General features: G+C 38.1%; 1 non-coding gene across 1 annotated transcript; it reads right to left on the reverse strand.

Annotated features, from left to right (window-relative positions):
* Positions 1–16,004: 16,004 nt before the first annotated feature.
* Positions 16,005–16,111, reverse strand: LOC121037585 (U6 spliceosomal RNA). The gene has a single exon (XR_005793861.1). It is a non-coding gene; the product is annotated as a U6 spliceosomal RNA (small nuclear RNA).
* Between the last annotated feature and the right edge of the window lie 5,939 nt (positions 16,112–22,050).

Raw genomic sequence — 22,050 nt, forward strand, 5'->3', positions numbered from 1 at the left:
TTTCTTCATTGTTGCTGTATAGAAGTGCAACCTATTACTGTACAGTGATTTTTGTATCCTGAAACTTTGCTGAATTCATGTATCAGTTCTAGCAGCTTTTTGGTGGAGTCTTTTGGGTTTTCCACGTCATCTGCAGAAACTGAAAGTGAGAGTTCGTTTTTGCCATTTTGGATGTCATTTATTTCATTTTGTTTCTGACTGCTGAGGCTAGGACTTCCAACACTACGTTAAACAACAGTGATGAGAGTGGACATCTCTGCCATGTTCTTGACGTCAGGGGTAAAGCTCTCAGTTTTTCCCCATTGAGGATTTTATTAGCTGTGGGCTTTTTTCATGTATGTTTTTTATGATGTTAAAGTATGTTCCCTTCTATACTGACTTTCTTGAGGGTTTTTATTAAGAAAGGATGCTTTATTTTGTCAGATCCTTCTTCTGCATCTATTGACAGGATCATTTGGTTCTTATCCTTCCTTCTATTAATGTGATATATCACATTGATTGATTTGCAAATATTGACCCAGCCCTGCAGCCCAGGAATGAATCCCACTTGATCATGGTGAATAATTCTTCTAATGTACTGTTGAATTTGATTTGCTAGTATTTGTTGAGAATTTTTACATCCATGTTCATCATGGATATTGGCCTGTAATTCTCCTTTTTAGTGGGGTTTCTGTTTGGTTTGGGAATCAAGATGATGCTGGCTTCATAGAATAAGTCCAGAAGCTTTCCTTCCGTTTCTATTTTTTTTTGGAACAGCTTGAGAAGGATAGGTAATAAACCTGCTTTAAATGTCTGGTATAATTCCCTGGGGAAGCCATCTGGCCCAGGATTCTTATTTGTTGGGAGACTTTTAAAAACTCATTCCATTTCTTCACTGGTTCTGGGTCTGTTTAAATTTTCTATTTCTTCCCAGTTGAGTTTTGGTAGTGTGTGGGTGTCTAGGAATTTGTCCATTTCTTCCAGGTTGTCCATTTGTTGATATAAAATTCTTCATAATATTTTTTAATAATTGTTTCTATTTCTGTGGTGTTGGTTGTGATCTCTCCTCTTTCATTCGTAATTTTACCTATTTGAGTTCTCTCCTTTCTTTCTGAGAAGTCTGGCTAGGGGTTCATCAATTTTGCTTATTTAAAAAAAAACAGCTCTTAGATTCATCTGTTCTACTGTTTTTGTTGTTGTTTTTGTTTTTGTTTTATTTTTTGTTTTGTATTCTAGATTGTTTATTTCCGCTCTAATCTTTATTATTTCTCTTCTGCTGGCTTTGGGGTTTTCTTTGCTGTTTTGCTTCTAGTTCCTTCAGGTGTGTGGTTAGGTTTTATGTTTTGTTTTTCTTGTTTCTTGAGATAGGCCTGGATTGCAACATATTTTCCTCTTAGGACTACCTTTGCTGCATCCCAAAGAGTTTGGACTGTTGTCTTTTCATTTTCGTTTGTTACCATACATTTGTAATTTCTTCTCTAGTTAAAGAATGGGCCTGGTTGACCAATTCATTCTTTAGTAGTATTTCCAAACTTTTTCCTGTGGTTGACTTCAAGTTTCATAGTGTTGTGGTCTGAAAATATGCATAGTATGATCTCAGTTCTTGTATATTTATTGAGGGCTGTTTTTTAACCCAGTATGTGATCTATTCTTGAGAATGTTCTATGTGCACTTGAGAAAAATGTATATTCTGCTGCTTTTGGATGAAAAGTTCTGAATATATCTGTCAAGTCCATCTGGTTCAGTGTATCACTCAAGACCATTCTTTCTTTATTGATTTTCTGTCTAGCTGATCTGTCCATTGTTGTAATTGGAATATTAAAGTCCCCTGCAATTACCATATTCTTATCAATAAGATTGCTTATATTTGATATTACTTGATTTATATATTTTGGTTCCTCAAGTTGGGGGCATAAACATTTACAATTATTAACTCTTCTTGATGGATAGACCCTATAATTATGATATAATGCCCTTCTTCTTCTTATAATGCTGGATAAAGGGTTCTTGGCTGCATATTTTTCCTATTCAGCACATTGAATATTTCCTGCCAGTCCCTTCTCACCTGCCAAGTTTCAGTGGACAGGTATGCTACCACACTTATGTGTCTACCATTGTAGGTTAATGCTCATTTGTCCCTAGCTGCTTTCAGAATTCTCTTTATCTTTGTATTTTGCCAGTTTCACTATGATGTGTCATAGTGAAGACCTATTATTTTTGAATCTGAAAGTTTTCTTTTCCTCCTGGATTTGGATGTCTGCTTCCTTCCCCAGATTAGGGAAGTTCTCAGCTGTAATTTGTGCAAGTATACCTTCTGCCCCTTTCTCTCTCTCTTCTTCTTATGGAACTCCTATGATATGAATATTATTATCTTTCATTGAATCACTTAGTTTTCTAATTCTTTCCTTGTGGTCTAGTATTTTTTTTATGTTTTTCTTGGCTTCATCATCTTCCATAATTTTATCTTCTATTTCACTTAATCTCCCCTCTGCTTCTTCCATCCTTGCTGTCACTGCATCTAGCTTATTTTGCACCTCATTTACAACATTTCTTAATTCGTTGTGACTATTTCTTAGTTCCTTGATCTCTGCAGCAATAGATTCTCTGCTGTCTTCTATGCTTTTTTCAAGCCCAGCTATTAATCTTATGACTATTGTACTAAATTCTGTTTTAAATTTTTTAATATTTATTTATTTTTAAGAGAGGGACAGACAGAGACAGAGCATGAACAGGGGAGGGGAAGACAGAGAGGGAGACACAGAATCTGAAGCAGGCTCCAAGCTCTGAGCTTTCACACAGAGCTCGATGCAGGGCTTGAACCCACAAACCACGAGATCATGACCTGAGCCAAAGTCAGACACTAAACTGACTGAGCCACCCAGGCACCCCTATTATTCTAAATTCAGATCAGATGCATTGTTTATATCTGTTTTGAGCAGTTCTTTAGCTGTAATTCCTTCCTGGAATTTCTTTTGAGGATAATTGTTTTGTTTCATCATTTTGGATAGTTTTCTGTCCTTTATGTGCTTTAGTAGCTTGTTATGTGTCCTGAAGCTGCAAGCAGTACTATATTAAAAAGGGGTTATACATTCTCTATGGCCTGGACTTTTAGGAGATGCTTTTGCAGTGTGTTGCATGAGCTCTGTTGTTGTGATGCTGGTTGTTTTATCTCCCTACTCATAGTGGTGGTTTGGACCTTCGACCAGGTGTGCTTTGATTTGTTTGTCAAAATAACCCTGAAAAAATTTAAAAAGGGGGTGGTGGTGGAAGAAGCCTTATCCCATACAAAGAAGTTACAAGGGATGGGGAAAAAAAAGAAAAAGAAAAAAATTGACCAGGCAGAGAATCAGAGTAACTATATGGGTTATGCCAGAGGGACAGAGGAAAATAAAGAAGGAGATACAGAAGAGGTGTAAAAAGAATAGATTAAAAATGTCTGTTTAAAAAACCAACAACCAGAGAGAGAGAGAGAGAGGAATTGACCAAGAAAAAAATCAGAAAATGCAAAACTGTTGGACCGATATCTGATGGTACCTTGAAACCGGTGGCTGCACTGGTCTGGAGGAGAGGCCATCTGGTTTGGTCAGTGTCAATCATGCTCTGGTAGATACACAATTATCAAGCATGGAGGGGCTTGGTTTGTTGTAGGCTGGTGTTGCCTCTACTGTGGGGATGCTGTCCTGTTTCCTGAAGCCCTGAGCTACAGAGCCCAAGGTTGTCTCACCCTCCCCTCCAGGTGCATGTACAGGGTGACAGACCCTAGTCCAGAGATGACCCACAACTCTAGATCATGTTAAAAACTGGTTCTTTCTCCTTTTTTTCCAATCCCCGGTCTGTGTTTTTTCTCTTGTACAAATACAATCCTACACTTCCACAGCCTCAGCCTCTCTTTTTCTTCCTTTGGTCTCTCCACAGAAGGCGATCCCTCCTATCCATGCCTATGCCACCTGTTTCATCTTTCCCAATTCATATTCACGCACCTATGGCCTGCCAAGTTGTCCACATGGCCCCTGGAGATGTTTCTGTCATTTGTAGTCCACATTCCTGGAATTCCAAGTCTTCTGGCCTCAACATTGCTGTGTTTGAGGGACAAGGGAAATTTGAGTCCCCCTACTTCTTCACCATGTTGACTTTTCTCCGTACCATTAGAGAAGTGTTTTGAAATCCTTGAACAGAAAATACTCTTAAATAAGTGCATGGAATACTGGCACAATTACAATGATTTCTGGATGCCACTCTGCTGCAAATATGCCATTAGATCACCAGATTATTATAAAAGGGTATAACTCAGGAACAGCCAGATGAAAGAGATGTACAGAGTGAGATAGGGAGAAAGGACAGGGAGTATCCATGCCCTCTCCATGGTGCACTCCCAATAATTAACTTTAAATATTTCAGTTCACATATCAACATTTTATGTTTACCAATTATTCCCATTGTCTCAAAAATTACAGGCCTACACATTTGTAGGTGGGCAATCTAAAGCCAGTTGGTTATTGGGATAAGATTCCCAACAGTTTTGTACTGTAGAGGGAAATATGATGACACTATCAGAAAGATAGGATCTCAGATATCATCATGTCTTTATAGGTGGGGCTTCAAATAAGAAATGAAAGATCCTGTCATAGCTCACTTTTGGATCTTTCTTATTGAATTTATGTTGCTGTGTTCTCATAACTCCTTTTTTGTACATTGATATTCTTTGAAACCTCTACCTTCCTAACTCAACATTTTAGCAACCAAGTTAACTTCCCTGCTTAAGTTCCTAGAGTACCTGAAAGCCACAAGAGTTCATTTTTATTAACATCTTCCTCTTCCATACAACAACAGATTTATTTTCAATAATAATCATGAAATGAAAAAAAATAGCCAGGAATAATATCAGCTAGAAGGGGGGAAGAAAATGAAAACTGGAATTTTCTTTTATTAAGATTCATATATGTAATCATGCTAGTTAACAAATAAAAATGGTATAGTGTTAAAATAGAAAAAAGATTAATAACAATTTTAAGTACATTAGTTTATGGTTTTAGAAAAAGGGGGAAAATGTATACCTACATATTGGACACAGTAATGAAAAATAACATGACAGTTTCTGGTTTTACACCTTACCTTCTATAAATTAGTAAATAGTCTCGTCCAAATTGATCCATTTCACACATTCTTATTCAGTAGACAATATAGCCAGACTTGTCAATCTCAACCAGTCTTTACTGATAGTTGAAGAACACATTTTTTTAAATTTTAGTTTCAAAAGTGTCTTTCACATGAAGCAATAGACAAATAATTTTTTTATCAATAATCACTTTATTTTTATATATATATATATGAAATTTATTGTCAAATTGGTTTCCATACAACACCCAGTGCTCATCCCAAAAGGTGCCCTCCTCAATACCCATCACCCACCCTCTCCTCCCTCCCACCCCCCATCAACCCTGAGTTTGTTCTCAGTTTTTAACAGTCTCTTATGCTTTGGCTCTCTCCCACTCTAACCTCTTTTTTTTTTTTCCTTCCCCTCCCCCATGGGTTCCTGTTGAGTTTCTCAGGATCCACATAAGAGTGAAACCATATGGTATCTGTCTTTCTCTGTATGGCTTATTTCACTTAGCATCAATAGACAAATAATTAAGAAAAATCTTGGGGGTATCAGATGTCTCAGTCCATTAAGCATCTGACTCTTGATTTCATCTAAGATTATGATCTCACAATTCCTGAGTTTGAGCCCTGTGTCAGGCTCTGAGACAACAATGTAGAGCCTGTGTGGGATTCTCTCTCGCTTTCTCTCTCTGCTCCTACAACTCTCTCTGTCTTTCTCTATCAATAAATATATGACAATTAAAAAAAGTCATAAACTCCAGGATAAGTTTGCCAGGGTCATAAAAAGATTCCATTTCATAATAAATACCAGAAAGTATCATAATTGCCATTTCTTTTTCTTTCAAATTTATTTTCAGCTTTTTAATTATTTTTTTAGTAGAGAAATTTTGAACACATACAGAAAATTTCCAAGTGGTCAAATACAAAGACATAAAGTAACTCAAGTTCTATATCTTGGTCTTTATAATCTCTGCACTATTATTATTTTGAATGTGCTTTTTTAAATGCTGAACTAAACAGTGCCATAGAGCTCAGAGATGTACTGTGCCTGCAGCAGTCTTAAATTATCCTGAACATTAAAAAATACAGAAAAAAATGTGTGTAGGTTAGTGTGATTACCTTCCATGTAGAACACAATGTTTATTAAAGAATAAGTAGTAAATACAAACTAATTTGGATGTTATGCCTATATTTTAAATAGAGTGATAACTGGAACAATTGTTTAAAACTTAGACTAACAAAATATATATATTTTTTCCTACGAAGAAGTATTTTATCACTGACATTGTTTACAATTACTAGTTCACAGTGATTATAGAAGGTAGATTGAGAGATTCTACTACACACCTATGAGAATGGCCAAAACTCAGAACAGTGACACCACCAAATCTGATGGGAGAATGGGCCACAGGAATTCACTTTCATTGCTGTAGGAATGCAAAATGGGATGCTTTGGAAAACAGCTTGGCAGTTTCTTATAAAACTAAACATACTCTAGGGGCGCCTGGATGGCTCAGTCAGTTGAGTGGCCAACTTCGTCTCAGGTCATGAGCTCGAGGTTCATGAGTTCGAGCCCCACGTCAGGCTCTGTGCTGACAGCTCAGAGCCTGGGACCTGCTTCAGATTCTGTGTCTCCCTCCTTCTCTGCCCCTACACTGCTCATACTCTGTGTCTCCCGGTGTCTCTCCAAAATAAATAAATGTTAAAAAATTAAAAAAAAAAAACTAAAAACTAAACATACTCTAACCATACCATCCAGCCATCATGCTCCTTAGTATTTATTCAAAGGAGTTGAAAACTCATGTCCATACAAAAACTTGCACAGATATGTTTATAGCAGCTTTATTCATAATTTCCCAAATTTGGAAGCAGCCAAGATGTCCTTCAGTGGTGAATGGATAAATAAACAATAGAATATTACTCAGTACAAAAAATAAATGAGCTATTAAGTCATGAACAGACAGAGTGGAACTTTAAATTCATATTGCTAAGTGAAGAGCCAATCTGAAAAGACTACATACTGTATGATTCAAATTATATGGCATGCTGGAAAACATAAAACTACAGAGATAGTATGAAAGTTTAGTGGTTGTCAGGGATGTGGTGAGGGTTGAATAGACAGCACAGAAGGTTTTTAGGGCAGTGAAAAGTTCCATGTGATAATCATAATGATGGGTAGATCTTTATATATTTTTCCAAACCCATGGAATACAACACCCAGAGTGAACTGTAATAGGAACTATGGGATTTGGATGATTATGATGTGTCAATGTAGGTTTATTAGTTGTAACAAATGCATCACTCTGGTGGGGGATGCTGATAATAGGGAAGGCTGTGTATTTGGGGGGGTAGGAGGTATATGGAAAATCTCTATACCTTCCCCTCAGCTGAGGTGTGGAAATAAAACCTCTCTAAAAAATAAACCCTTAGTTAAAAAAAAGTAGGCTAACATTATTTGGTAATATTATTGTTTTTAAATTATCAAAAGACAATATCCTCCACCCCCATTTTTGTCTGCACTGGGATGGACCTCTGCTACCACTTGCCCTTATACCCAGCTACTGCCCTGCTTCTTTCTGGAGTTTCATTGCTCACCATCTCAGAACAATTTCCTGCAAGCTTAATGATTCTGTATCACAAATACAGCAGAGCTAATACAATCTATTCTAAACCATTCTCTTCATTTTCTGATAAATTTGTCAAACCAAGTAACCATGGAAGAGGACTGTGGGCAATTTTATTTTTTTTTAAAGAATGAAAAAAATATGCCTGAAAGCAGTAGAAAGTAGATGAGACTCAACAATAAATCAGAGAGACTGAACTGCCCCAGCTAATTCAGTCAGAAAGGAGTAAACAACTGCAGAGTCTTGATTCAGACTATTACCTTTAATGCATTAGGAAAAAGAGACAGAAGAGAGAAAATGACTAAGTAATACATGTGAATTTCACACTTCACACTTTGTCACTTAGCATAGCGTCTGCCTTGCTCCTATCATCCTGCACTGATACAACATCTGAACAATAGAGAGAGGCAGGAATAATGGGCTCCTTTTGGGAGAAATTAATTCAATGAGACATAGATAAGCGCACTCTTCTAAAAGCGAGACTCAAAAGCAAATGTGTAGAAAACAACTTGAGCTAGAAGGGGCAGCAGAAAGGCAAACATTGGGTGGGAAAAAGAATTTGAGTCCTTGAACCGTGAATTCACTGCTTGCATCCATTTACTCCTTTCAACAAAATATATTAATAATTTATTAATGTCAAGTATTGTTCCAGGTGATGAAAAATACAAGCGTAAGCTAATCTCTATGATCTGTGCTCTGACCCACTGATGAATTCAAATTGTCACATTTACACAAAATACCAAATCTCCATATTCTGTACCTCTAGATGTCTGATTCGGAAGCAGTCCAGTTTTCCCAAGGAACCTCCTCCTCTATTTTTCTGTCTAGATATCTCTGGGATGGAATGGCCATGGAGGATTGTCTGCCGTTACAAAGTCTGTTTTCCTGGAGGATTAGGCAAAGTTCAGATCATAAATGCTTTTCACACCATGCAAAGGAGTCTGGAATACTTAGGCAAAGGGGAACCACTGAAAGATTTTTAACCCACAGCAGTAACAGAGAGATCTATGTTTTTTAAGAATTTAACATTGGTGTAGTAGGTTGAACGGTGACACAGCACCCCATTCCAAAGAAAAAATAAATATATGTCCACATCAAATCCCTAGGATCTGTGAATGTGATCTTATTTGGAAAAAAGACTCTTTGCAGATGTAATTAAGTTGAGGATCTTGAGAGGAGTTTTTTCTGTATTATCTGGGTAGGTACTAAATCTAATGACAAAAGTCATTATAAGAGACAGAGGAGAACAGACACATACAAGAGAAGTCAATGTGAAGGCATATCAGAGAGATATGGCTACAAGCCAAGGGGGTCAGCAACCTGAAAAATCTGTAAGAGGTAAAGAAGGGATTCTCTCCTAGTGTCCCAGATGGAATGTAAGGTTGCCAACACCTTGACTTCTGACCTCCAGAACTGTCAGTGAGTAAATTCATCTTGTCTTAAACCACCAGTTTGTGGTAATTTGTTATGGCAGCCACAGGAAACCAATGCAACTGGTGGCAACATTACGGCTATGTTTTATATAGGAGTATGGTCAAGGACAGTCTGTAATGGAAGACACTATTACTACAGAGCATACTTAAAAGAATATAAGCCAAAAGTTTAACTTTGGATGATGGACCTCTATATAACTTTTATTTTCCTCTTTATTTTTATTTATGTTTTCTCATTTTTATAGAACTATATGCACAAATTACTATAGCTAAATACAGAAAAAAAATAAGCCAATTGAGATAATAAGGACTTGAACCAAGGCAGAGAAGGCAGCACTGAGAAGAGGAAATATTCTCTATCTATCTCTCTAGCTATCTGTCTGTTTGTCTATCTAGTATTTTTTGAGGGCTCACTAGGTGTGATTTCAGGCTTTGTACAGACAACAGTGGACAGTACAAAGAAAAACATAGATCTCTGCCTTATGGATCTTACATTCAAGTAGAGAAACCCCTAGAGAGTTTTTAGCAGAGGCGTAGGTGACTTGGTTTTAAAAGGATCACTCTGGATGCTGTGTACAGTGACTGTTAAGAATAAAATGAAAGTAGGGAGAACAGGTTGGTGGCTGAATTCTTATTATAGTCAGTGGCTTGTGCTAGGACATGACCTAGGAGGTCAGGGTTTCTTCCTGTTACTGGCTTGAATAGAGTCTAAGGGAATAATGAAATCTCCTTAATACTTTCAAGGCATGTGGTTACAGTGAGGTTGCAAGCATGAGGGTTGAGGAGGGTTCTTCAACCGTGTCCCAGCTTTTCACTGGTGCATATGGAAGCTTGGAGGCTAGGGTGTTAAGAGTCAGTCTTTTGAGGACTTCGGACTCTCTCTTGAATCCTATTCATGGAGTAGCCCTGTTGCTCAAAATGAAGTGATCTAGTGCAGCTAAAACAGGAAGGAAGACCTCACTGATGTGTAGCATCTCTGCATCTGGTCCTACTCCTCCACTCCATTTCTGAGGACTATGACCAAGGCACGTGACTTGCAGAAACTATTCCCATTGGGCCGCATCTCTTTTTACACGATAATATGTTGTAATGAATTAAGTGGTTAGAAATGACTTAATGTGTTGTTCTTAGGTTGGGGACTATCCCCAACTGCTTCCTAACAAAATAAACACAGGAAAATCACTTGCGATATTTATGTGGTTGATTATCAGGCTATACTAGGGAAACAACTTGAATTACTGGAATTGTCCAGCCAGCTGACAGTACTGTTCACTGAGTTAGCCAATGAAAAAATATCAGCTGCCCTCTTTCCTCAAAAATAATGATATAATTGAGAAGTCCACTGGTTCCACACAAACTTTTCCCCGCACAAAGCTTTGTCATTACCCGAGCTCCACACCAAAAAAGCTTTGCCATGGACTAAAGCTTAGTCCAATTCCTTGAACGGTGCAAGGAAATTAAAACCCTACGTAGAATGTTAAAAAGTGAGACTGAGGTGTTTAATTTTTAATTGAGAACTAGAAACAAAATAAACTAATCAAATAGGTAATGCAAATGCCTCAAGCAGCAGGGAAAGAAGTTTTGGGCTTAGACTCAGTTGCGGGTCCTTTGGGAAGCCCACACAAGAAGGGTAGATGAGGTAAATATTACAATACTTTCAGTTTCTACAAACCACCACCATACTTTATGCAGAAGCGTATTTTATTATGCAAATATTCTCACCCCAACTTGCTTTATAATGATTTCAAATGCCATCAACCTTTTGAAGTCTTTTTAAAATCCCAGCTCCCTTGAGCACACTATTACAAGGTGTGCTGGTGGGATTACATGCACCTTCTATCACTGTCTCTTCAGGACTTCAGATCATCCCAAATTTTAAGAGGACTCCAGTTATCCCCTAACATCTATATTTAGGATATATATTTTAGTCATTGTGAAAAGCAATTAAATTGAATTAAAGCTTTGTTTCTGAGAGAAGAAAGTCTTAGAGCTTGCTTCACAAAGAAAGAAATAGAAGCCATGTCCTGGATAGAAGGATAAAAGCAATCAAGAGATTCTGCATCCACAGGAAGGAAGAATATTTTGACAAAACTCATTAAGAGCATAAATACAGCCTAGGTCAAGGGATTAGATTAGGGTCCAACAGGCTACAGTCTGAAGAGATTGGCTAAGGGATTAGAGTACCTGTGTGACTCAAAGCTCAGGGTCATGGAAATTAATTTAAAGGGGGAGGGTATAGAATCTTCTATTTCTTTCTTATTTTTAGAGAGAATGAGTGAGAGCAAACAGGAGAGAGGGGCAGAAAGAGAGAGAGGGAGGGAGGGAGGGGAGAGTGGGAGGGTGGGAGAGAGACAGAGACAGAGACAGAGAGAAAGAGGGAATCTTGCAGGCTCCACACTCAAGAGCTCAACACAGGGCATGATCTCATGACCCTGAGATCATGTCCTGAGCCAAAATCAAGAGTCAGATGCTTAACAGACTGAGCCACCAGGCACCCCACAATCTTCTATTTTTGAATCTTGGACTTAGCTGGCTCTTCTACTAATTATGGAATCGGTGTGGAAAATGCATCCTTAATTTAATTGACACCAACATATATGGATCTAGTCTCATTGAGCCTCGTATTCAATTAGGATGATTCTCTTAATGCAGGGTGTTTATAAGAGGAAAGCATAACACCTTCTCCACATTCCTCAAATAATACCTCTTCCTGTGTGTTGTACCTCCCTCTGTGTTAATGGCTTTCTACTACACTTTGTAATTTGACAGATATTATAGTCTCTTATTAGACAGTAGAAACTTACACATTCTACTTATGTTTGTATCCAACAAAGCATCTGATACACTGTTTTGCACATAGTAGGGACTCAGGTTGTATCTGTAATATTGAAAGAGAAAAGGAAAACAAGGATGAGGAAATAAAACCATGCTTCCACAAAAACTATACAATGAATGTATCTCTAAATTACTTGAGTGATGCAGATAAGTTTAACAGTAAAGCTTTGTTTAGAAACACCTGCTTTCTATTTGTCCTTTAACCCTTAGGTCAGAAAACTCTCTTTAATATGTACTCCATTTTTATTTCTATTTAGGATAGTTTGATAATCAAGCTATGATTATATATGCCCAACATCAGTTCCTCTCTGGCAGATGTGTGATTCATTCCAATCATCTTAACTCCTTATGCAGATGTTCCTACATTATTCCATTTTCTTAATTACATAGTCTCAAAGGGCTACACCTGTGAGGGGATTCAATCCACAAATCTATGGAGTTTAAAGAGAACTACCTTTCCCTGAGGTCTTCTCCCCGAATGTTAGGAAATGTAACTGATTATTTTAACAAGCAGAATTTCTTCCCCCTCAAGTCATGACCTGGTTATATCAGATAAATTCAAAGCTTCTGGGCAAGCACCTTAAGGCCATATCTTTTTTTCCTCTCACAAGTTTTTGGCTGCTTGCCTTCACACTGCAAGCTGGCAGACTTCATCCTTTAAAAGCTTAATTACCTGAAAACCCACTGGGCACTTAGAATACCTATAGTTCTCAGCCCTAGAGCTTGAGGACGGATGGAATAAAAATCTAATGCACTTGACCTTCTCACCTCCTGCTCATCGTCCATGCTCCTATTACACCCACTCAAATCCTCACTGAGGCCAGAAGTACTAAGGACTTAGAGACAGATGTTTCTAGAAAAGCTACTGTGCCTCTCAAAGACAATTAGGCCCCCTAGGTCACTGGTCGTCAAAAACATCATCCCCATACCTACGCTAGCAACCTCAGGAGCATCAGGGTGTGGGGAAATAGGTTCTACTTACATAAATGGAGTACAAAAAAGGTTAGGGTGGAAAGGTGTCACCATGGGGCGAAAGCACCCCAGGTTAGCTAGTGAGATATTATAATGGGGTCACGAGTAGCTTGTTATATCACCTGCAGGACATTACTTTCCATCTGGAGCCAGTGTACCTTGATCACAAACTCCACTTGCCCCCAGTCCTTTTGCTTTCACACAAGTTAATGATTGCTCTCTGATTGTTTTCTCCATGTTCACATGTGTAATATCTTGTTTTCTTCACGTTCACCACGTGGGTAATATTTGTGAGCTCAGTAAATTCGGAGAGGAAACCCCTTTGTGGGACTCTTATCTCCTCCCGGATATTAGCCTCTCGTACTCAATTCTGTGGCAGCTCTCTTGCTCGACAAGAAAGAACTCCAGACTCCTAGTCTGTAACGCCAGGGAATTTGTTGAAATGAACTTCTCGGGTCTTAGTCTAGACCTCCTTAATCAGAAACTCTGGGGGTGGAATCCAGCACCCTGTGTTTTAACAAGCCCTTCCGGTGATTCTGATACTTTCTTCAGTTTGAGAACCCCTGCACTGGGTAATTGAACCAATGGCATTTGGCTATAACTGTGGAGTTACTATTTGTAACACCATGGGGCTCTCAACTAACCTCAGTCTCAGGAATTGCAGAAGTTGGGGAGCTCATTTCAAAGCAAAGACTCTCAACTTGGAAAGTGCTTGGATAGCTGGCTGGGTGCATTTGGAAATAAAGGAACATGGTTCTCTCATGTGGCCCAAGGAAGCTGAAGAAAATCAGAAATTCAGAAGATTCAGAATGTGAGTTTTTAAAACTTGGGGCTGGCAAAGATGGGACGGAGCATCACAATTACTCTATACTTTTAGACTTGACTATCTGCACTATTATTTTCTTCCTTTCATTTTATCACATAGGTTTTGCTTTTCAGTGTTCCTCTCATTGAGGATGATGCAAAACAAGGATTTTTGAAGTCCTGTGTGTAAAGTGCAAATAAAAAATACACATCTCAAAAAGCAAGTCCCAATAGATGCAAAACAAAGCATTTGACAAATACAGCACCTTTTCTTGAGAAAAACTATCAAGAACTCAGGGATAGAAGGAAGCTACCTCAAAATCATAAAACCATATACAAAAGACCCAGAGCTAATATCCTCAATTGGGAAAAACAGCTTTCTCCTAAGGTCAGCAACGCAACAGGGATGTCTACTCTAACCACTGTATTTCAGCATAGTGCTGGAAGTCCTAACCTCGGTAATCAGACAACAAAAAGAAAGAAAAGGCATTCATAGTGGCAAAGAAGAAGTCAAGCTTTCACTCTTGGCAGAAGAGTGAAAGAGAATTTCTTTCCTCGATGTATATATATCTCAATCTCCATCTCTCTCTCTCTCTCTCTCTCTCTCTCTCTCTCTCTCTGTGTGTGTGTGTATACACACACACACACACTCGGTGTTGTGGGGGGTGTAATTTGACCTAAAAATACATAGTTTCATCTCTGAGATTTTCTTAATGGATAAATTAAACACCTAATATAATGCTAATTTCAATGGGTTATTAGGATGATCTAAAAACACAAACTGTTCCACTATGAAAGTATTGTGCCAATGTAAAGAACCGGAGGGAATCTGCTGATTTCTTAACATTTTCCTCTGTGATCCATTACAGGCCATGTCCCCCATCAGTGTCCACTCTCTGCTTGCTCAATCCCAACCCCCACCCACTTTTGTCTCTCAGGTTGAACTAGTTTTAAGGAGAGGAGACACAACTGCCAGCAGCTGAAAGAGAGGTGTGGGGTTTGGGACTATTTTATCACAAGCCCATACCCAGCAAAGTTTTTAATTTTTAGTGTTCATTGAGGTGTAACTGGCATAACATGATAGTAGTTTTAGGTGTACCACACAAGGATTCACTCACTATTTGTATACATTATGGAATGATCACCTTAACAAAGCAACCGGACATCCCTTATTCTACTTAGTTATTTTTTCTTCCTTGTGATAAGAACTTTTAAGATCTATTCTGTTAGTAACTTAAATGTACAACACGGTACTATTAACTGTAGTTATCATGCTCTACGTTACTTCCTCACAACTTACTTTAGAACTGCAAATTTGTGCCTTTTGACCACTTTCCCCCATTTCTTTCACACCCCCACTCCCTGATTCTGGCAACTATCAATCTGTTGTCTGTATCTGGGTTTGCATTTGAAGATTTTACATAGGAGATCATAAGGTATTTTTCTCTGCATATAGCCTGGTGCTCTCAAGATCCATCCCTCTTCTGGCAAATGCAAGATCTCTTTATGAATATATGTGTTGATATATAAATCATTCTTTATCCATCCATCGTTGGACACTTAGGTTGTTTCCATACTTGGCTATTGTAATAATGCTGCAGTGTCCATGGGTGTATGTATTTTTTCCAATTAGTGTTTTCACTTTATTTTAGATAAATAGCCAGAAAGAGAAATTTCTCCATCATATGATGGTTCTATTTTTAATTTTTAGAGGAACCTCCATACTGTTTTCCATAATGGCTGCCCAATTTCCATTCCCATTAGCAATGCAGTAGAATTTTCTTTTCTCCACATTATCACCAACACATTTCTTTTGTTGACAGCCTTTCTAACAAGTGTAAGGTGGTATCCAGTGGTTTTATTTGCATTTCCCTGATCATTAGTGATGTTTAGCATTTTTTCATGTACCTGTTGATATCTCTTCTTTAGAAAAAAAAAAGTCTATTCAGATGATCTGTCCATTTTTTAACCAGCCTGTTTTTTATTACTGTTGAGCTATAGGAGTTTTGATATCTCTTGAGTGTTAGCCCCTTATCAGATACATGATTTGCAAATATTTTCAACCATTTGGTGGGTTGCCTTTTCATTGTGTTGGTCTTCTTTGATGTGCAGAAGCTTTTTGGTTTGACTGAGACCCACATGTTTCATTGTGCTTTTGTTGGTTTTGCTTGTGGTGAAAAATCCAAAAAAAATGTTGCCAAGATCATTGTTGAGGAGGTTACTGCCTATATTTTCTGGGAGTTTTACAGTTGGAGGGTTTATGTTTGATCAGTTGATGAATTTGTGTATCCTGTTTGCTCAGAAGCCATGCTAATCTTCTCTGTATTGTTGTAATCTTAGTACATGTGCTGCCCAAGTGAGGACAGCCAAGTTTCTTTTACCATTTCAATGTATGTATGTGCTTATTTATCTATGCCTATTGGGGGCAGTAGGGATTACAGATACAAATTAATGTACTGAATGTGTTGCTAAACAAGAAATATTCTACCTTGTTGGAATAAATAGGTATCAGCTTGTAAAACTGCCTAATCCTAGAAGTGTTGAGTTAAGGTCACAGCATAAGCTATGGGCTTCTTGGGATTTATCCAAATGTACATTTGCCCCCAAAGAGAGCTTTAGATTGACGTCATCCTCTGCTAGTCAAACTTAACATTTAAACTGTGATCATAGCTACCTCTCTTTAACCTCAGAGCTAGAATGGAGACTTACTTTTCTAAAGACCATGTTTCCCCCAAACACATACTTGTATGCTTGTCTACAGAACAATGTGTGGGATATCCTTTCTGAGAACAGTGTGGGGGGATAGGTTAAACATCCAAGCACTGTCTGTGGGGTGGGCCTCTGGACCTGGCATTTCAAGGGTCCAAGCCCCCAGTTTGGGGCCAAGCCAAAAGAAACCACCTCCTAAATCCATCATGGAGACTGTAGTGACCATGAGGTACTGGCTCCATCATCCCCAGATATTACTCCAGCTGTTTTCCATTCAAAATGTGGTTCTGAGTAGACCGAGGAAAACATGGGATGAGGCTGTGCTCAGAATCAATTACATATTCAAATTGCTTGTATTTAAAAACCCCTAAAAACAGTAATGGTTTATTCAGCTGGTGACTTTATGGCATGCTTCTCCTCACAGTCTAAGGTTTTCTCTTTAACTGGTAAGTCAGGGACAATTTTCCTTGCAGGTCTGGCTGGCTGCTAGAAGGGGGAGGGGCTCCAGGATGGGAAAATGAAGAACATGGATCTTGGTGGAAGCTTCACTCCCTTTGTGGCAGATGGTCTACAAATCTCCAGTCCTTTGGAGTACATAAAACAGGGCTCTGAGGAACAAGTAGGCGTTAATTTAGGATCTAGGAAGAAAAGGGTGAGTTTTCACATGGTGAAGCTTGCCTCAAATCCACCAGCTAAAACACTATCTCAAAGAGAAATGCAGGTTATGACTTGTATGTTCATAGAAAGGAAAAGACATAAGAAAGCAATGTAGCATAACCCTGATTTAGCTCTGCCACTTAGCTCTTTCCAAATGGCATTTTTTCCTACTTTCCATGATTTATAAACTTAAAGGTGCACTTTAATGTCCTTGAATAGACTTTCAACCTTCATCTGGAGGTGGTTGACCTCTGCTGAGCAGGGCTGTTCTTCTGAGTCACTGCCATCTGCTGACAGAAAGGGCTTGTCAGAGCTGCAGCGGTTTTGATACCAAAATACTCCAGTCTCTTGATCCTGTTTGTGAAATCCTTAATTTAGGGAAATGTTGAAGCATTTGTCCAATGCAATTTCACTTTAGAGAATTGTCGATCATTTTTATTTTTTTCAAGTGCAGCTAAAGCTGTATGTTTAAGAATAGGACTATTTGTTCCTTAAGTAGCACCTGTTTTACTGGTAATGGAGACCTAAGTTAGCAACTTAATTTTCCTTATCTTTAAAAGGGGATAAATCCTGGCTCTTGGCTCCCAAGTTTGGTAGGATTTGATTAAATGGTACATAAACAACACTTAGCACAGCACCCGGTTCTTAATCACTCACTGTTACCTTACCATATTTTTGTTATTCATTAATTTCACGAAGTCCACATTCTATAGGATTTGTACTTAAGACAATACCCAGCATTTATATACCTGATCACGGATCAGATAAAAAGAAGATACCTATTTGCTCCCCATTACTCCTCAGGGTTACAGAGAGGGATCGGTGACCCAATTTCACTACGTTTGACTTATTTGGAATTCTCGTGTCTGCCTTTTTATTTCTCCTTTAACAGCTGCTTGCATTAGCCTTTTGGGAATTGAGCAAAAGAGTTTTTCATTTTTAGGAAGCCACATGTTCTCTATCTTTAAATCAAAGGTGAAATGCAACGTGCCATGGCAGTAATCCAAAGTTTGGAGGCCACATGGACTTTCTGGTTTAAACTCATTTTCTGTGAAGTCAAAACTCATCCTTCTCTTTGGAAATCACCGAAAGCGATGAGCTGAGACAGCAGTGAACAGACATGAGAATAAGGCCCCTGGTGGCCAAAATGAGGCTTCTCCCTCTCAGTTTCTTAATGGCATGCGAAAGGCATTAATCCACACTTTCATTTCCTATTAGCCAAATAGAAATGTCTTGAGATAATGTGAATACCTTATGGCATAAGTGACTTTCTAAAGTATCTTATTAGAACTCTTTATCTGTATAAATTAGGCAGCACTGGGGCTTGACAGCCAGGAATACACTTCTTAAAACTGACGATTGGGAGTAGCTCACAAAGAAGTTAGCCCAATACCACTGGGGAAACTTCCAGGGGACATGGCAGCTCTAGTCTTTTCTCAAGTACAGTGACTTTCTGTCATCTCACAGTGAAGTGAAGTAGGTCACTTCATTGTGTGGCAGCTCTACCCAGAGATGAAGTCAGGTTTCCCAAACGCCTCTCAAAAACCATTAGGACAGATCATGCTGCCACAAGTGAAGGTTGAGCTATTCCTTCAGAAAGCAGAGGAAAACCATCACTGAAGGGTGTTCAATGTGCTTTTGAGAATGACGCCTGAGGTTTCAAAAGCACCCTTTTTCAAAAGGATGTTCATATGCTATTATTCTGATTGGCTGGTTTTTAATGTAGAAGAAATGAAGTAGATCAGTGTTGGAGAAAAAAGCACCCCCCAAAAAAATCCCCTACCCCTCAAAACAAAATAATTCTTCTGAAGCATCTGTCCCTTCAGAAAGGATGGTTATGTTTTGTTTGAATAAAAGTCTGAAGATGTACAAGGCAGAGCAGGGGACTTTATATTACATAACTGCAATTTCTACCTCCTTCCACTCCACTTGCCCTGCTCAACCTCCCAGGGGCTGCATCACATTAATCCGTACAATAAGCCTCTTACTATGTGGCTCAGATTTACTTGAAATGAAGAGTCATTTTCTTCATGTTCCTGGGGAGACTCTGGTAGAAGTCCACAGTGGCCAACATTGACACTGTTTTCCTTTCTTTATTTTTACTTTTCCCCTTATAGGACTACCTCCCAGTATTGTATCTGCTGATATGACAGACACTTGCTTTGAAAATGGGTTCATTCATTCCATGAAGATTCGCTGACCTCTACTATACAGATCGACATATTTCCATCATAAAGGTAAACTTGCTATATTCAGAGTTTTCTTATATATTGCTTTTGTTTCTGTTGGCTTTTGTGTGGTCATCTGAGTTTTATGATGGAAGCTGCTTTTTTTCTAAAATGCAAGTACATTTGATTTTTTTAAAAATGTTGACCATTTATCTTGCTATATAAATCAATTTTTCTACTCTTCTTCTCATCAATAGAATTGCTTTCAATTCCTCTAACATATGTCAATTAAATGGTTAAATCAGTGTGGCCACAGGTAAAGGCACATAAAATGTGTCCTGCTGGGAGAGAAAAGATGAACACAGTTAATGGGTAAATGATAGGCCAATGCTGAGGTCAATATTTACCCCACTGTACAATAAATCTTGATAACTGGATAGCTACCAAAACAAGATGTCAATAATCAGTATAGTATGTTACATCTTTCCAGAATAATTTCATTAGAAAGGTATGAAAATGCAGGGAATAAAGATGGCAAAAGTTTTGCAGTCTTTTTGTCCTAAAAGGCAATTATTTCTGTATTAAGGTAAAGATGTTGAAAATCATTGGTTTTCAAAGTTTAATATGAATTAGAAGCATTTAGGGACTTTTAGATAAAAACAGATTCCTAGATTCCACCCATATTCTGATCAAGTAGGAGTGGTCTTGTGTCCACCTAGTGTTTTAAAACACTATGAGAATCTGAGACAAGCTGGGGAATATTCTTTGAGAAAAACTGATGTAAATTCTACTTTGTGCCTGGGAGGTAAGTAATTATCAACCCATTAACTAACCAACACATATTTAGAGACACCTAGGTCTAAAGCAATATGTGTATATAGTCATCTGAAGTACTTTTTCTCTGTTGCTGCTCTGTTCTGGCTAGTTAGATGGTAACTTTTGGTTCTTACATAGGAGATTGGATAAGGTTAAAAACAAGGCTTATTATAATTTATCAATGACAATTGCTAAAGAATCTCTTGAAAAAGCAACTGCTCATACTTGGAGACAAACCTTTCTCCTAAGTAAAAATGAAAAAAAAAATCATTACATTACCATTTCATAATCAAGTAGTAAACTATTGGCCAATTTTGGGGGGAAATAGGTAAAAAATAATAAACTGAAATCAGTAAACATATAATTTTGTGGTGGGGAAACAGCGGTAAAATACTTTTCCAATTCCAAACTTGCTAATGCATTGTTTATTATAGACTGTACAACTGTACAATTTTACTATAATTGTGTACATTATGCAGTAGGGACAATAATGCAAATTTAAAACATAAAATAACTAGATTTTCAATATTCCCAGATAACAATAAAATCTAAGTGTTATATTCTCAGCTGTCCTATTAACCCTATTTCTCTAGCCTGGCTTTGTATATTTTGACTGTCTTTGATGTAAATGAAAGTACTTTATGTAGTGCATAATTAAAAATGAATTTTTTTCTTTTTTTTTAAATTTTAATGTTTTTTTATTTATTTTTTAAGACAGAGAGAGATAGAGCATGAATGGGGATGGGGCAGAGAGAGAGGGAGATACAGAATCCGAAGCAGGCTCCAGGCTCTGAGCTGTCAGCACAGAGCCCAACTTGGGGCTTGAACTCACAAACCATGAGATCATGACCTGACCTGAAGTCGGATGCTTAGTGACTGAGCCACCCAGGCACCCCACGAATTTTTTTCTAAAGTGGGACAAGAACTTTGTTTTTCAACACTGACAGAAGCTCAGGTTTCTCAAATTATGACCTTTGGTGATTTTCAGATACATCTTTAAGGCTACCTTTCCTCCAAATGACAGGGGAGAATTGCACTAATGGATAGACGGTCTTCAACTTCAAGTTTGTCACTCGTAACTTGAATTTAAACCACTGGTCACTTACTGTTGCTCATCTTTATGATTGTTTCCAGAGTGTGTATATACACCTAAAGATCCTGTTTTGCTTTGGTTGGAGTTTGATTGTTATTACTTGTTTTCTTCATAACTCAAGTTGAAATCTCTTGGTACACCAAGAGGGTCTCCTGAGCTCCTCCAACCTCCCTGACTTCACTGAGCACCCCCCTCCCAACCACAGAACAATCTTGATGTGTGTTTGAAAGTGTTTTAAAACTTTACATGCAGAAGAATCACTTAGGAATATTGGAAAAAAGCAGTTTCTTAGTGAATCAGATGGAGCGGAGTTTGTGTATTTCTAACAAGCTTCCAGGCCTGTGCGTGGCGCTGCCAGTCCATGGACCTAAAGATCTTCACCATGTATTTGGCTTGTACCAAGTGATACTATCTATTATTGATCAGTGCAAGACACATACCCTATTTACTCAGCTGTATGTATTTCCCATGAGTGTAGCGGTCTCCTCAACCAATTCTCATTGATGCCAAGAATGTGTCCTCAACTTTGTAGACATTAAAACATTTTCATCTCTAAAATCTCCCAAGAAAGCATCTTGGTTGTTCTTTCTTTTGCTAGCTTGCTTGCTTTTGTTTTTCTTTTAAATTTTAGTTAATTAGCATACAGTGCAATACTGGTTAAAGGAATAGATTTCACTGATTTATCACTTACATATAACACCCAGTGTTCATCACAACAAGTACCCTAATACCCATCACCCATCTAGTCCATCTTCCAACCCACCTCCCTCCATCAAACCTCAGTTCTCTATTGCTAAGAGTCTCTTTTGATTTGTTTCCCTCTTCTCCCTCCACCACCATGTTCATTTGTTTTCTTTTAA

The sequence above is a fragment of the Herpailurus yagouaroundi genome, unplaced genomic scaffold (assembly GCF_014898765.1).
Source record: "Herpailurus yagouaroundi ecotype Mexico unplaced genomic scaffold, PumYag 163, whole genome shotgun sequence".
In the NCBI taxonomy this organism is placed as follows: Eukaryota; Metazoa; Chordata; class Mammalia; order Carnivora; family Felidae; genus Herpailurus; species Herpailurus yagouaroundi.